Source organism: Gallus gallus, chromosome 1 (genome assembly GCF_016699485.2).
Source record: "Gallus gallus isolate bGalGal1 chromosome 1, bGalGal1.mat.broiler.GRCg7b, whole genome shotgun sequence".
In the NCBI taxonomy this organism is placed as follows: domain Eukaryota; kingdom Metazoa; phylum Chordata; class Aves; order Galliformes; family Phasianidae; genus Gallus; species Gallus gallus.
The window spans coordinates 96,029,292-96,046,338 of record NC_052532.1 but is presented as its reverse complement, the minus strand read 5'-3'; positions in this window follow the sequence as shown (position 1 = coordinate 96,046,338).

Below are 17,047 nucleotides of genomic sequence, written 5' to 3'. Positions count from 1 at the left end.
GTTTGAAACATGAACTTCGAAGGGTTCTTTCTGGGTCATCAAATTCAGCTTCCAATGTGGTACAAAACCTTGACAGTTCCTCTTCAATTTAAAATATGTTATGTCAAGCTGAGATATTAAACTGGAATGAAGGAATTCTTTTCTAATAGTGTATAGATAGTGTTGCCTTTAATATGGATGGAAACAGCAGCACTGAAAACATACAATATACATATATCTGTTCAAGGCTTAAGATGTACATAGAATCTAAGCTTTCACAGGTGTCTGAACCTCAGGACCATGTTTCCCACGAGGGCAGGAAGTGCAGACTATGGTTAGAAGCACAGGAGCTGGCATTCAGGTTCTATGTGCTAGACCCTCTATGGAAGTGTATGGGTCTCCAGCTGCTGGAGATTAACATAACTGAGTGTGGTCCTTTAGCCCAGCCTGTGCTCTTATTGGAGAAGCAGTAGATAGAAGAAGGGTAGCAATTCTAATTACTCTGCTTTGTGTGAATGTTTTGTTTTTAATACTTGCTAAGAGGCAGTTGGGTAGATGAGAGAGACAAACATAACTGAAAGTAAGCAGGCTATGTTGTTGGCACTCATACATGTTGTTAATCAATGACTTCTAAGGATGACTCATCCCAGCTACACTTGATCGTAATTGAAAGCCCCTACGTGTTTGGCAAAAGAGATTTTGTCAGGAGCTCAGTAAAAAGCTTCAAAAGTTTGCTGAAGGGAGTATTTCAGCAATTCACTAGGGGGCCCCAAATAAATTAGGTCTTTTTGAGGGAAATTCTAACTTCCTACTGAACAGCTGACATCTAGAAAATTAAAACATTTTAATTGAATGTTTATATTCAAAACCACTGCTTTTGTATATTGCTACTATAGCTGTCATACTTCTGAATCATCTTGATTTTGGGCTTGGTCTTGGTCTCAGCTGTGCTTCATTGTGGCTCGTGTATTTAATATGTACTGAAAATATTTTTGAATGGAAAGTAATTCTTGATTACTTCCAGGATCTTCTCATGTCAGAGCAGAATAAGGTTTTTTTAAAGAATTAAATACTCCACTACATTTTACAGTTTGGAAGTAATCATTACAGGCAAAAGAGAAGGCAGTTAAGACTATTTACTAACTCTTATAATTTTTTGTTACTCTAGTATGTAAGAGCCTTCTGAATCTGAACATTCTGAGGTGTGAAACCTTTACTACTTTATGTACAAAAGGAAAAAAATTGCTCTGGTTAGAAAGTTAGATTAGTTTAGTCAGTTATCAGATAATTGGAAGGTGAATTTTCTTCATGTTAATTGGAATCTGAAACTTCATTTTATTCTGTAAAGACAGATGTTTAGTGGATCAAGGAAAATAAATCAGCTTTAGTAAGGAGACTAATGTTGTTCACTGCTTTCCAGTGATGATGTGCTCCAAAGTGAGAAAGCAACAGCCTTATGCTGTACAAGCTATATGCAACTTACATCCTGCTGTGAACAGAGTTGAATCACAGCTAAACTATATCATTCTCTACACCCACCATCTCCCAGGGCCCCCCCAGAGAGCTCTAATGGGGAATATTATTTATGTTATTTATGTAGCATTGCACAGCATCTGGATATGGATAAAATAATCCTTTGAAGAGCCATGCAGTTTGAAAATCTAGATTCACAAATAAGACACAGAAGCATATTTTGTACAATGACTTTATGTTTAATCTTGCCTAAAACAGATTAATCTCTGTCTTTCCCAAGCTTCAGTTTAGACACACTGTCCATGTGTGGGACTTGCAAAATCTTTAATATGCATTTGTGTATGCTTAAATTATATACAGTGGAAGCTTCATTCGGCTGCAGATCTTGTTTGTAAAATTTACACTCGCTAATTCAATTCAAACCAAATTTTGATCACTTCAGTGATTTTAACATCTTTTAATAAACAACTATAATGAGAAAGTTATCTGAACTGTAACTGACATGCCTGAGAATTATCTAAGATCTGGAGGCTTTGGGACTCAGTCTGCTGTTGGGCTAGATGATCTTTGCAGTCTTTTCCAACCTTAACATTTTTATGATTTTGTAAATCTATCAAAATACTTAGGTGCATAGTTTACTTGAGAGCACTGAGTAGTTTTAATTAATAGGTGTTAGTGCACTGCTTGCATACCTTAAAAACTTAGAACCATAGAATATCTCGAGTTGGAAGGGACTCATAGGAATAATTGTGTCCAACTCCTGGCTCCACACAGCATCATCCAAAAATAAAGATCGTATGTCTGAGAGCATTGTCCAGAATCTTCTTGACCTCCAGCAAGCTCAGCACTGTGACTCGTGTGGGTCATGAATGCATAACACATACTAATCTTTAATCATCTAGGAATCCCTGCAATATGAAAAGAACTGAAACAAAGCAACGTAATGAGCTGGTCACTGTTCTCTTCATCTCAGAGATACGAACAGATTTCTATTGGATTTTCATGTAGATTGCCTCAGTGTTTGTTTCCATTATAATTTTTTTATTCCTATTGGTGTTAAATGGATATATAATACTCTCATGGCTGTAACAAGTTGCTTCTGGGCTTACTTACTTTGTTTTATAATTCAGCATTATAGTGGAATGAAAAGCAAATATTTTGCTATAATGGTTATGCTAATTGACTTTTAATGTTGCTTTATTTTCTAGCTATTCACCAGCAGTCTCCCAAGTTTAATAAAGCTCAAAACATTTAATTTTATTGCTTTGGACTATTGATTATCTGTTTAACACTAAGAACAATGTGGTCTGTTGCCTTTGCCTTGCTATTGCCTGAATTATCTCAAAGAAAGAGAGATGTGCATGAGGAGAATCTCACACAATAAAAGACGTCACTTGTATGCATAACTCATGACTATTGCACAAAAACCACAAACCTTTAATCTCAGACTTGCAAAGGAAAGAAATTTTATTGTTTCATGACTGAACTCAATATTCCCTCAGGCTTTACACCACCATTTAGGTTTCTCTTTCTTGATTTTTATTGCCAGCATAAGCTTATTTAAAGCAACGAATAGCATACTGTCTACTTTGAGGCAAGAGATATTACAATAATACCTCAGAACCATACCAGATTAACTGAGGAGAGTTATATCAGTCTTAGTTAAATTATGAAGGAAAACCTGTCTGTTACAAAGAAATAACAAACATAAGAACAATATAAGGGTATATCCATTCTTCCATTAAGAAATATTTTTTTTTCTCTGATTATAATGTGGCTATGGAGAGTATAAAGAGTGAAACAAGCTATTCACAGGGAATAACAGGTGAGTTTTTTAGCAAATTTAATCAAAGCAAGAACATAATCTGCAATGGCTTGTCACGGTACAATGAATGCTATACCTCACAGTAGAGTAGTATAGATTAATTATCTGCTAATCACATGGTTCAAAAGAGCTCGTAATTTCAGACAAATACACAGAGCTCTCTTTTTATTGTACAATTAATTCTTTGAAAAGTTGCCATGTTATTGACCATTATATCAATTCTCTGTAAAGTAAAAAAAATTACAGGGATTGTGGCATCAGATGTGTTACTTTCAATGGGTTCATAGAAACTATCCTTTAGTGAATCAATCAGTGTAATCTTTTGTTTAGGAAACTGAAATAAATCATACATTTTCATACTGACTTTACTTTTTAGTATATCAATTCCTGTGTCTTCAAATTTTTAGATAAGTGTGTAGCATGCTCAACAGGGACCCCTCATTTTTCCAGCAAATATCTACATAGCTGAAACTTCATACTGTTTGCACTAGGAATATCAGTTGCATTCACTGGAGAGAGGAAAAAGAATCTGACAACAAGTCACCCAGGAATTTTGCTACTGGGGAAGTAAATAAAAGCAGAGGTGTGCAGAATGTGGTAGTGACTGTTACTACGTTCTCTATCTTTCTAAGAAAATGTGTTTTGTTTCCATTTATTCTGGAATATCAATATTTGCTAGTGACTTGCTTCATAAATATGTGCTGTTAAGCCTGAAGAAAGCAGAATCAGTTTTAGTGACTGGAGTTTCCAAAGGTTAGGTAATTGGATGTGCTAACAATTTCATTGCAATTATCCCTCTCACCTCAATCAAGTTAAATTTTGATCTTTAAAATGAAACCGTCAGGAAAACATGTAAAGTTGGGCTAGTATTGTCCTAGATACAACTTTTAATTAAAAAATCATTAAAATCTCATAAGCAGGTACAGAATTTTGTATGTCCAAAATAGGTTGTATGCCTTATTTTTGGCTAATCTTCTGATCAATTTTAAGTCTTTAGTTTCTGAACAACCTAGGTTTAAAACTGAATTTCAGAACCCTCCTTGTCATTAATTTTGCATATGTTTTATCTCATATATCTGTGAAGAAATTACAAAAAGACAACAAGGTGTAAGCAACTCAAGAGACTTCTTGGTCCAGGTATTAGACAGATCAAAAAATAAAAAAGTGTAATTGGACTTGATGATAACCAATGCAGATGAGCTCATTAAAGACTGCAGAGAGTTTGGGCTGTAGTGACCATGCCCTGTTAGAGTTTGTCATCTCAAAGAATGTGGGCCTGGTAAAGATCAGTCAGGACCCTGAACTTCAGTAGAGAGAAATTCCATCTATTTAGGGAATTATTGAATGGGATCCCCTGGGAAACTGTTCTTAGGGACATAAGAACTGAACAGAGCTAGCAGCTCTTTAAGACACCTTTCTGATAGCAAACCAGGTCTCCATCCCCCAGAATAAGATATCAAGCAGAGGAGGCAGGAAACAGTAGTAGAGCAAACAGTAGTAGTAGAGCAAGCACTTGCTTAATCAAACTGAGGGAAGAGAAAGCAATGTACAGGCATTGGAAGAAGAGATGTGTGACCCGAAAATAGGATAGCACAGGCACAGGCTGCCCAGAGAAGCTGTGGATACCCCATCTCTGGAGGTGTTCAAGGGCAGGGTGGATGGAGCCCTGAGCAGCCTGCTCTAGTGGGTGGCAGCCCTGGTCACTGCACGGGGTGAAACTGTGTGAGCTTTAAGGTCCCTTCCAACACAAGTCAATCTATGATTCAGTGTTTTCCTTGTGTTCAAACTCAGGGGAATTGAGATAACCTTCTTTTTCAGTAGAGCTTATTTTTTAGCTCCACATCTCCAACTGTATCCAAACTTTATCTAAGCAGAAAGGCTATTTCTCTTTCTGCTTTTACAGCCGTGTTATTTTCAGCCATGCACCTTCCTTTATCTGAATCACCAGTGTCACTGCCAGCACAGGGGACTTAGGAAAAATGAACAATGAACAGTGAAATAAAGCGTCATGGACTTGCAATCAAATAAAATGCAAGCATGATATAAAATACCTCAGCTAAGCACTTTTCCTTGAGATAAACTGCTTTGGGGCAGACAAATTAGCCCTTGAGAACAGAGCTTCTGGCCAGTGTGGCTCTAAAGTATCAGATAATCTATTGTGGACACATTGCCAGCTTGTGTTCTGGATAATGTTTGAATCATGTTAGTTTCGTAGCCTCCCTTCAGGAATCATTCTTACCAGATATTTCAAGAGGAAGGGTTTTGAATATGAATGGCATATCAGGATGTGGTTATAAAAAGACATTGAAACATTAGATTGTTTTTTTAAAAATATCAGTTTTTGCTGTGTGATATATCTGTAAATATTTGCAATTTTTGTTTAGCTTCTACTTTTAAAAATAAAATTTTAATTGAAAAGTGATCAATAAATCACTGCAGCACTTTGCAGTTTGGTACAAACTTCTCTTTAAAGATGATACTTAAATGTTAATGCTGTGTTGTTTTGTACTTTATTTTTCCTGGAGAAAAATGTTCTATCAGGTCTTATTAAAGATTCTTTCCTTTGTGGCATACAAATTTGAAAATAGTTAGATTGAAAACACAAATTCTTGATTCCTTGACATATCTTTGTGAAATTCATTACTTTTTTTTTTTCAGGAAAGAATTGTGTTTTTTAATATATGGGGTCTACTCTGTAAGTAATGCCACCTACTTTATTCTGTTGGCCCACGACATCAGAGACAAATGTTGGTGATATGGCAGAAGAGATTGAATCTTCCCACCAATATTCCATTACATGTTTTTGCTGTGTAACAGACAGCAGCAGAGGGGCAGTCTGGCCGACGTCAGACATGGAAGTGCGTGTGAAGCAAACGTGTTTCATTGATTTCCTCCATGTGAAAAATGGCATCCATTGTCATTTGTTGACTCTTGCTGAACATTTCTGGAGACCAAACTGTAGATATGAGCACAGTAAATTAACAAAGTCCATAAGTCTGAAGTTGAATATGATGCAACATTGCATAAAAAACTGCCCATAAAAGAACTGCAAAATCATGAGATCTGATTTAAACTTCTTTTTTTTTAACCCCATGAGAATTGGGTAAGGGTAATTTCTTCCTGGTGGCTCTATTTCCCTGTTTGTAAAACAGAAAGAATCATGCCTTTAAGAAAGCAGTCTGCCTGCCTGTTATGTCAACTTCATTGTCAATCTGAATCTGCATTATTCCTGTGGTACGCTCATCCCTGTGTTAACTGTTCTCTCACCTTTGCATGTCACTTTGCATTTTCCACTCAAACACATCAATGTGAATGTTGAGCCAAACTGCCAAGTATTGTTTTTGTGGTACATGTCAGGCAGCACGCACCCACTCAAGGGTGTTGAAGCTGGTGCTTGGTTTCTCTGTCTTTTTGAATCAGACGTTTCAAAGAGGTGAGAAGTGAAGGTGAGGGTAGGAGGAAAAGTGAGGTCCAGACCTCTTCTCCTTGGCGCTCCAAGGCAGAGGGATAGAGAAGAGTATATACATGTTATGAGCAGGCTCAAGTGTGTGTATGTGTGGTTTTAAATAAAACAAAGTAAAATAAAATAAAGTAAAATAAAATAAAATAAAATAAACTCCCAAATCAGCAGCTTAGTTATCTGTGTGCTCTGAGGTCTCTATGGTACTTTAGTAGCTGTGATGGGTGATTTCTGGTCACATACTGTAAAAAAACAAATTTGATACCACAAATTCTGGAAAAATTGAGGGTGGTGCTGGTGTAAGGGGACTGTCAGGCCTAGAAATTAAGGACATGATAGTGAGCTCATTCTTTTGAAGAAGCTTTCGTCTTGCCTCTTTGCTCTGTGGTCATAACTGGTTTGGAGCATTTCTGAGACTCTTCATATATTGGGCTGGGAGCAGTAAGGAGCTGCAAGTAAAAAAGTGGTGAAATTCTCAATTAAATACAACTATTTTCTTTTCTTTTCTTTTTCTTTATCTTTTGTGTATGTGTGGTACTAATTAATAACAACTAGCTTTTATCAGCAGTCTTAAAAGATTCTCACAGAAAGGGTATTACTTTCTTCCACTGGGAAACTGAACTGAAGGGTGATTAAATGATTTTTCTGAGTTCATCAGAAGCAGAGCCAGGAGAAAGCTTTCATTTATGAGACCCTGACCTCTATTCACTAGCTCACCACACTGTCAGAAACAAGATAAAATTCTGAGATACAGTTCTATTTCCCATTACAGTGTTAATTCTATGAGTACCATGAACCCTCTCTTTTCCAGGTGAATTATGTAAAGGATATTATTAAGGAGCTTATACCACTTTCTAGCTTGTTTGTCCTACAAGTGCTTTGCTCTTCTTAATAACTTTACCACCAGTTAAAACATCTGTCTTAGGGAGTGTTTAAAGTAGTGAGATTTATCTACCTATTGGCAGTGTCTTTCCTTAAGATTTAATTTAATAATGGGTTTAAATAGTGTCCAAATGGATTAATATCAGACTTTCAGGTTTGACTTGCTCTGTTGGAGTTGATGCACAATTTAAAATCTGGGCTTTTCTGTTTCTTGCTCTATCTCATACATTTTCACTCTCTTATTTGAGTGATTTTTAAATCTAAAAGAACAAATGTGATTGCTTTCCAGATTAAAATAGAGAATCAGTTATCTCATGAAATAAGTAGACAACTGAGCCTGGCTTTTTTCTTCTTGGAAGGATGACATTTAAATTGCTATTGATCAGAAAAATGTTCAGTTCGAGCAAAAAAAATAAGGATAAATTCAAACTTATTTGCTGAGGCTGTGCAAACAATTTAGATATATAACAATACTACCAGAAAAATCTATGTCTGCTGAAAGTCATCAGGTTTTGTTAACTCTGTAAAGCTCTCAAATTTTGAAATACTTATTATTAAAGGATAATATTGAACCCTATTTAATTAAAAGTTAAAGTAATTGAAGCAAGAGTTGGGGCCTTCAATTTTGAAAAGTTGGGGCCTTTTCAATTTTGAAACAAATACTTCTAAAATTAAGAGTATGCACTTTGTTTTTGTTGCCATTGACATAAAAGAAGGGTTAAGATGAAGAGACGTTTGTGATAGGCAGGATCATCCTAGATGGTGAATGTTTCTACCCATTCTGTGGGCTTATTTCTGTTTTGGAGATTCTTGCCCTGCTGGACAGCAGGTGCTAGCATCTCTGAAAGGTGTTAGTACCCTTTGCTAAGCCATGACACGATACTGACACTCTCATAAAGAGCAGTGCTTAAAATATATTTCATCCTGGAGGCTTACTGTAATGTTGACCTTGCTGTATGCAAAAAAATTCAGAGTAATGAATAAACAAAAAGTTCTCTCCATTAAAAGTGACCCTAAAGGCCCAATGTTTGCTTAGCATTCTTTTCTGTTAGGAAAAAAATAATAATAATAATAAAGTCCCCTGTGTTTTTTTTTTTTTTTTTTTTTTTTTTTTATATATATATATATATTTAAGTTGTTTTCCTTGTGGCAACTACACTTTTCTCTTTCTATTTACCTGGTTTATTTAGGCAGGATGTGACTACCTTTCAACAATTTCAAAGTATAGTACTGTTTTATTTCTAGCGTGTATAAAAAGCAATCTTAAAATACTGTTTTGATTGTAGCATATGTTTGTGGTAAGTTGTCTTCCTGAAAAACTTGCAATTAGGTATGAAAATATTCCCAGAAGAGATCTTTCCTTTTCGTTCTAAAAAGGGTGAGGATTTGGGTTCACATACTTTCATTTTACTGTTTTTTTTTTTCTTTTAACTTTCCTCCCTGTGACTCATCTTACTGTTTATTCTTTCATCCCACCTCTACTTTTTCTTTTCCACTGTGCTCTTAATACACTGTGTACATGCATGTTACGACTCCCTTGTCCTTTCCTCTGAAGCATCTGGAGTAGATTAGTGTTGAGGTCAGGATGTTAGTGCGGGTGAGTTTGTTCTCCACCTAAATTAATGGCAAAAACTTGTGTTTGTCAGTGATTCCATCCAAAATTGATAGAATCCAACCCTTTTAGCAATGTCACTGTAGGACTACAATGCATGTCATTAGACACACACACCTTTATTTGGGGGGGGGGGGGGGGGAGGGAAGCACAGACAGTCTGACCTTTCATGGGGTGGAAGTTTGTATCTGTAAAGCTTAGTATTTTCCTGAAACAGAGAAGAAATGAGGGGAGAGGGAAAGGGGAAATTAAAAAGAACTGCTAGATTTCTTAGTGAGTTACGATATTTTTGGGTCTTGTGTCTGATCTTTAAGACTGCATATGGTTAGTAGCTATGAGCTTGCTTTGTTCTTAAATAAAGGATTGCAATAGGTTGCTGAGGTTTAAAGAGGTCTTTTGCTCCTCTCCTTTTAAACACCTCTGTTTCCTTGGATACTGATAGCTACCCAAAAGGATCCTGAAATATTTTGTAATCTGATCTGATGGCTACCAAAGTTACAGTTTCAAACCAAATGACCTTGTTTTAATGGAGTTCTCAACAATATGTTCAGAGAAATCTGGGCAGTTTTTCATCAGAGGGTGCAAAGTATACCATCGCAAAGATACATTGATACAAATGAATGGTTATGAGACTTTTATGACCCACTCATTTCTTTAATATCTTAAGTAGGATGAGGCAATTGGCTGACTAATGAGATCTTAATGGGAGTAGTGGTCTGAGTGAGGGGAGCATAACTATCTTCATTTAGTCTGAATCTGTCCTGCTTATAAATTTCCTGTGTGGAGATTATTATTATTATTATTGTTTTATTGTTTTATTTTTATTTTAACACTACGGAGCTGCACTGACAGCATTACCAGTACATGGAGTGATTTGGAAAATACAAAGACAGCAACCGAGAAAGTAATCTTAGCAGAAGCAAGAATTATTGGTGAATGTTTTGAAGGGGACTGCACATTTTCAGGAAAAAAAACTAGAATTCTCTTCTATCAGAAAACAGAACTTTAAATATCTGTGACCCTGAGAACAAATCTTATACATATTTTCCAGAAATTAGGGAACATAGCTTTCCTTTTAATTTTCTGTCAGCAATATGAAACATAAAAAAGTTGTGTGGTGAAATAAATCTTAGTTGTTTATGGATTTTTTTATGCATATCCTCTATTTGTGCCTCTTAATCCACTCCCATCTCTTCCTATCACTTACTTTTTCCTGCCTTCTGACAGGAAGAGCTCTTCACTTAAACATTTGTTTTAGCTGAAGTATATTTTCTACATTAAGAAATGCTATTGCTCTCCTCATTCCTTTCCACATGGTTCCTTATATTTTTTTCTGTTAGGAGATGAGTATCATAACCTTAAGTATCAGAGTTTGTATTTATCTTCATTTCCCTGTTGGTCTAAAATGGTTTTTACAGACGTTTCTCTTACTGCTATGTGTATTTTAAAGTTTAACATTTTCAGGCCAATTAGGTTGCTTAAATCTATGTAGTATTTTGCTAAAGTAGGAGTATTACTGTAACTGTGATGGTCTACAAGTATAGGCAAAGCATCCTAGACCAATTATTATAGTTTAGAAGAAACCATGAAGCTTGGAGAGATATAAGATATTTCTGCCTGAATGAGAAACAGCATTCTTTAAAACTAAACACGAGATAAAAACAATTATTCTAACCTAATTAGCTGTGTTACTTAGACCGTGGGATAACAGATAATTGGTATCCATGCCTGTAAGGAGGTGTTAACTATATCTTTACTTCTCTTCCTAACTTACAAGAAGGGGAGAGAGTGAATTTATCATCTCTGGGATGCTGCTGATACACTGAGAAAAATCATAAGGTTCTGTAAAAGAGATGCTTCTGCTGAGCACATAATTATGAATATCCTCTAGCATTACAAATTCCAATTTCTAGTTCATATGGGATTTATTTCATCTTTGAAATGCTTTTGGGACTCTCCGTAGAAGAAAAGAGGGGAGTCCAAGCTGACTTGTGTCTTCTGTGACAAATGACCTTCCCCAGTGCCCTCTGTCAACTGCCTCTGCAAGGTCACTGTGAGGCTGTTAGGCTTCACCCTGGCATTTTGGGAAGCACTATTTGGATGATGTACAATACTTTTTGGAATGTGTGTACACTGGGTATGGGGCATTTGCTCTGCTGCAGGAGGTATCTGCGGGAGTGGGTGTATGTGAGTTGTGCAGATTTGTGCTTCTCTTCTATAAGCGTGGGCTAGTCGCATTTGGTGCCTGTTGTGTATTGTGGAGTTTCATGATAAACTGGGGCTGTTTGATAAGCTGAGGCTTCTGGATAACGTCTTTTAAGACGTTAGAACTTCTACCACAGGTTGCAACTTTTTAAGGGCTTCCTTTTCTTTAATAAAAAAATAAAAATGAGAAAGGTAAAAATCCTCTTAGATAGCATAGTGACTTCACAACAGTTCATCAAGGCTTATACATAATGAAACACTGAATAAATACAGTGGTATTTAAAGGATGTATTGTAGTTTTTTCTATGCAGAAAAATGAAGTTATCATGGTTAATTAGTACAACTACTACTGCTATTCTTATCATAATATCAGTAAGTAATAACTTTTGGTACATCAAATATTTAAATTTTCTTTTACATAGTTGAAAAGATTGATGACTTTTGGAGCTAAAACTTAGCCTGGACAAAGTCCTGATTGTTTTCTACTAAATTTTGAAACTTAGAAAGACAACTTTGTCCTATAGGAGACTCAGGGCTCTTCAGCCTAAACTGATTTTCTTTTTTCCTGTCTTTAGAATGACAACTTAGGTATAGAATACTACGACTATATAAGAGAAAAGGATATATAGTACCTTTTTTTTAAAAAAAGTTTGGTGCAGTGGACAATCCCAGAGCTGCTTGTCAGCCTCATTGATGTAGTTCTTCTGTTTCAGGATTACTACCCTCTTTCTTCCGACTGCTAGTTTAATTACTATTTGATGGGAATGGGCAGTATGGATTTTCTCTCTGAAGGATAACCACCTTTTCCTCCTCTAAAACACTTTCTTCTCTGTAGTCAGAAAACATCTTTCTTACAGATGATTTAATATATAAAGTTAAACTTCTTTTCAACTTGTATGCAGCTTTATAATTTCCTTTCTTTCAATTCAGAAGATGGACTAGAGTTTCTAAAAGTATCTTTGCTTTTTTCTACCCTTCTGCTTTGTCTCCCCATCCCTCTCCTCCACTAAAGGGTGCTATGTATTCCCATAAACATTCTCATTGTGTGGGCAGGGATCTATTTATCCTAAATATGATGTTAAAGAGTGATTATAATAAATTCCAAGTACAGACTGGTCATCATCAGTCTGCTACATTTGAAGTTGGAAACAAACTAAAGGAAGTAGATTTATCATAGTTGTCAAACTGGTGAGAATAGAAGTGTTTGACAACAGCAAGATTTTCTGTGGTCAGAAAGCCAATAGAGCTAGTAGTTGTGCTCAGATGCCCTCCAAGAGACAGTGTCATTCTATTTTTCTGGAAATTTAGGCCACTTACAGCGATCTTTTTTCGCTCATGATACTTTATTCGCCTTGATCCTTTCCTTCACACTCAGAACAAGCAGTTATTACAATAAATAGTGGAATCAGTGTTACAGGCAGATCATTATTTGGTCTTCAATCTTTATCAAGTGACCGAGTCCAGGGAATAAAAAATAATTTCTGCAGTACCTCCTTGGGTGACACTTTGATGATCAAATACAAAACTGTAAGATGTGTTCATTTTTCTCTGCAATTACAGATTTATACTGCTTATAGTTGTACATGCTAATTGCCTGTTTAAAATTAAATTTGTTTTATATAATATATCTTACTGGTCTGATTCCACTCCTACTGGAGGAATGCTGTAGTCTTCCAAGACCTTTTTGCTTTGTCACTCTGTTCATAACTCTGTTTCTCAGACTTCTTGGCAGACACCTCTCAGTATTTGCCAAGCTGCCTATCTTTAATTTCAGGAAGGAAACACTGATATAGTTTTCTCTGCAAGTGTTGATGATTTTCTTCAGAGACATGTTCCAGACAATGCCTCAAATATGTCTACAGGAAATACTCTGTATATCACAATAGTTGATGGGGTTCCTTCATCATCAAGAGTAAGATCAAAGCAATCAATGTAAAGCACGAGAAATGTTTATTTTACTCAGGTGACACACACAACATTGCAATATGACTATTTAAATGTAGCCTTGCATTTGGGAACATTGGATTCATGATGCATTCTTGATGTTGTAGTAGATGTAAACTGTTTTTGATTCAACGGGGTTGATTAATATTGGTTAAGGATCTGGTCTATTATGTTCTTGTTATGTTATTCTGTAAGAGGAAAATAACAAGGAGTAAATTTATAAACTCTTGTCTCATTAAATACACCACCAAATATATACATAAAAGTTAATTAAATAGTAATTCTGTATAACTAAGCAAGCTTGGCTGTCATGTAAGATGGAATGCATGCATAATCGACATGATAGAAAAACAAATTACAAAAAGGGCAGATTCAGCAAAACCTCAATAAGGTATTAAAATTCATTCAAACTACCATTGGGAGTTTTGTGGGAATGTCTTCAATTTTATGATGGAAACAAATAAAATTTGAGAAAATTATGAGATTCATTATGATAACTAACCAAATATCAAATTAAAAAAAGGCCCTCAACCACATTAGCACAAAGTCACCTACAAAAATTTCTGTGTTTGCTTGATGTGGTTCCACCTCTTTAAATACTTCCATACTGATAAAATGTTTAATATCTAACAAAAGGAAGAACTTATTAGAATGTGTCTTCTTTAACCAGAGGAGATGAGAAAATAACATTTTACTGAAGAAGCACAAACATTAGATATTTAAGATGGTAAGTTTTAATGCTTTTGCATATGAAGTAGGATTAGTTAGAAGTTTAAAATTAAGCATGCTCTCAGACTTTACTGAACTGTCATCCAGAATGAGTTTTTCTATACTTTTCAGAAAAATAAAGTTCTATACCCTTGGGCATCATTTTGGATTGAGTTCCATTATTCTAGTTCTCCTCTGTGTAATTGTTGAAAAATTATATTTCAGTACATTCCTGTTTCTTTAACAGAAGTCTTAATTAGAATAAATTATTTCTAAAAAGCAAAGTGATTAAATTTTAGAATTATATCTAGGTTAGTATTGTCCCCTGTAAGTGATAGTTTTTTGCTCATTATGAAGTATGCCAAAATGACATTGTTTTATGTACAGTACTATTTTTTTCTGTATTCTACTTAACGTGATGCCACAGTTGGAGCAATGTCCAGATTGAGAGATCTGCCCTAATTCAGCCTGTATTATTCTAAAATTTGACTTTTGTCTTCTTTTAGATAAATGCAAGGAATAAAAGAAAATTGTATACCATTCATAAACCATTTAAAATGTGAAACTTGGCCTAATAAAATGGCAGAGACTGGGGTGACATTTTTTTTCATAGCACAGATGTGCCTATATTCACTATCTGTCACAAAAGACTCCATAGTCTGTTTGCTAACGAAATAAGAAGTACACGTATTTCAGATGATGTGAATAATTCTGGTACATACTAACCAAGGTCTGCCCCCTGAGGTGGAGCCCAAAACTTCCCTACCTATACTACCCTAAACTGAATGCCAAGGTTATTTATTCCTTCCCAGACCTATTTTGCTCACTATTATTTCTCTTTTCTAGCCTATTTATCCATCATTCTTTCTTAATTAAATGGATACTTTGTAACACTACACAGGAAATTATCCTCTAGTATCTGGCTGCAGTGATCAAAATATTAAGCAAATGATATTTTTCATAAAGTTGACTTTGTTCTTGAGGTTTCAATCAAATTAAGTGAAAAATCAAATCAAATCAAATAATGATTGAATTCTGGGGAAAGCATTGTACCAGCTAAATCTTTAACTGGCTTTTAATACCGTACTGCTATTGGCACTTTCTCAAGACTCACTAAAATTCTTCAGGCATGCTGGGATTTTCTGAGTAACCTTAAATGTCATTTATTCTTACTCATGTGCCTATGGTGGTTTAGACCAGAGCACTTTCAATTTCACTTGTTCAATAAACTGTGTGACCTCAATTTAAGTTTACTTTGTATTATTTTCGTGCCATAATCTCTGCTGGAATATGGAAAACAGAGGCCACAATTTTTTAGGAAAATTCATAACCTACCTGCCTGTGCATGAGATCGCAGTTTGGAAAATCCCAAAGACTTATTTATTTTTGTTTCAATATTTTTCTTGCAATGTCACTCAAAGCTACAGAATGGTTTCTCTACTTGCATATCCTGGTATTTTTGTTCTAAGATTGTGAGTTTGTGTATGTATTTATGTGAACTAGTGCACTGATATGGCTAACAGTTCTCTGAACAAATCAAAATGGATACTTGGTTACAAGATTACACAGTTCAAAGAAATAGAGAGGTCAGGATGCAGGACACAGAATAGGATAAAACTTCACCTGGAAGTTTTTGTTTGCTCCTTCCTTCCTTCCTTCCTTCCTTCCTTCCTTCCTTCCTTCCTTCCTTCCTTCCTTCCTTCCTTCCTTCCTTCCTTCCTTCCTTCCTTCCTTCCTTCCTTCCTTCCTTCCTTCCTTCCTTCCTTCCTTCCCTCCTTCCCTCCTTCCCTCCTTCCCTCCTTCCCTCCTTCCCTCCTTCCCTCCTTCCCTCCTTCCCTCCTTCCTTCCCTCCTTCCTTCCCTCCTCCCTTCCCTCCTCCCTTCCTTCCTCCCTTCCTCCCTTCCTCCCTTCCTTCCTTCCTTCCTTTCTTTTCCTTTCTTCCTTTCTTCCTTCCTTTCTCCCTTTCTCCCTTTCTTCCTTCCTTTCTTTCTTTCTTTCTTTCTTCCTTTCTTTTTCTATCTTTCTCTTTTTCTTTCTCTTTCTCTTTCTTTCTTTTCCTTTTTCTTTTTCTTTCTTTTTCTTCTTCTTCTTCTTTTTTTTTTTTTTTTTCTCTCTAAGCAGCAATTGAAAGAACACAAAGCAGGAATTCAAGGTCATTATCTTTGTGACTTACAGATGGGAAAACTGAGGAATAAGGAAATACAGTGACTGGCTCACTGCCACTAACCATGTCAGTCCCTGGTACAGAAGCACAGAAAGAACTGTTATGCTTGAGAGCCAGACAAGGTATCTGTTAGGCCAAAATATTGTTTATCTCAGTGATATTTGCAGTTTGAAGGTTTTTTGTTTGTTTGTTGTTTTTTGTGTGTGTGTGTGTGGTTTTTATTTTCTTTTCTTTTGTTCAGTCACATAGATATAGTCCTAATTGTCTTATCTGGTCCGGTGTCTTGCTGACACCAAGGAACAATAAAAATATGTAACCTTGTCAACTTGTAACCCTTCCTGAGGAAAAAAAAAAAAAAAAAAAAAAAGAGGCTGTTTGTGATAAAAGTAACGAGGCCTGGAGACAGCTGGAGAGTGACTGCCTTGGAAACTGGGGACAGGATGCAACTCTGAATGTTGTAGCAAAAAGACCTGCAAAATCTTACTCAGGTCTTACTCAGGGCTTGCTAAAGCACAGCAGCAGGATGAAATCAGGTGGTGGCACATAGGTTTATCTGGACACAAATCTCCAAAAATGTCAACTCTAAACTGTTAATATAGTTGTTAACATTATTAATAAAAAAAAATGTAGAATACCTGTAATCAGGTTCCTGAAAATATAAAAAGACAGATCACTGGAGCATAAAAGCAAGCAGTGTCCTTCTAAATTAAAGGACAGGGATTTGGTGTCATACTTGTCATTAAAGAATGAGACACATTACTTTTACTCCCACTTGTGAGGGGCAGAGGATAGAAA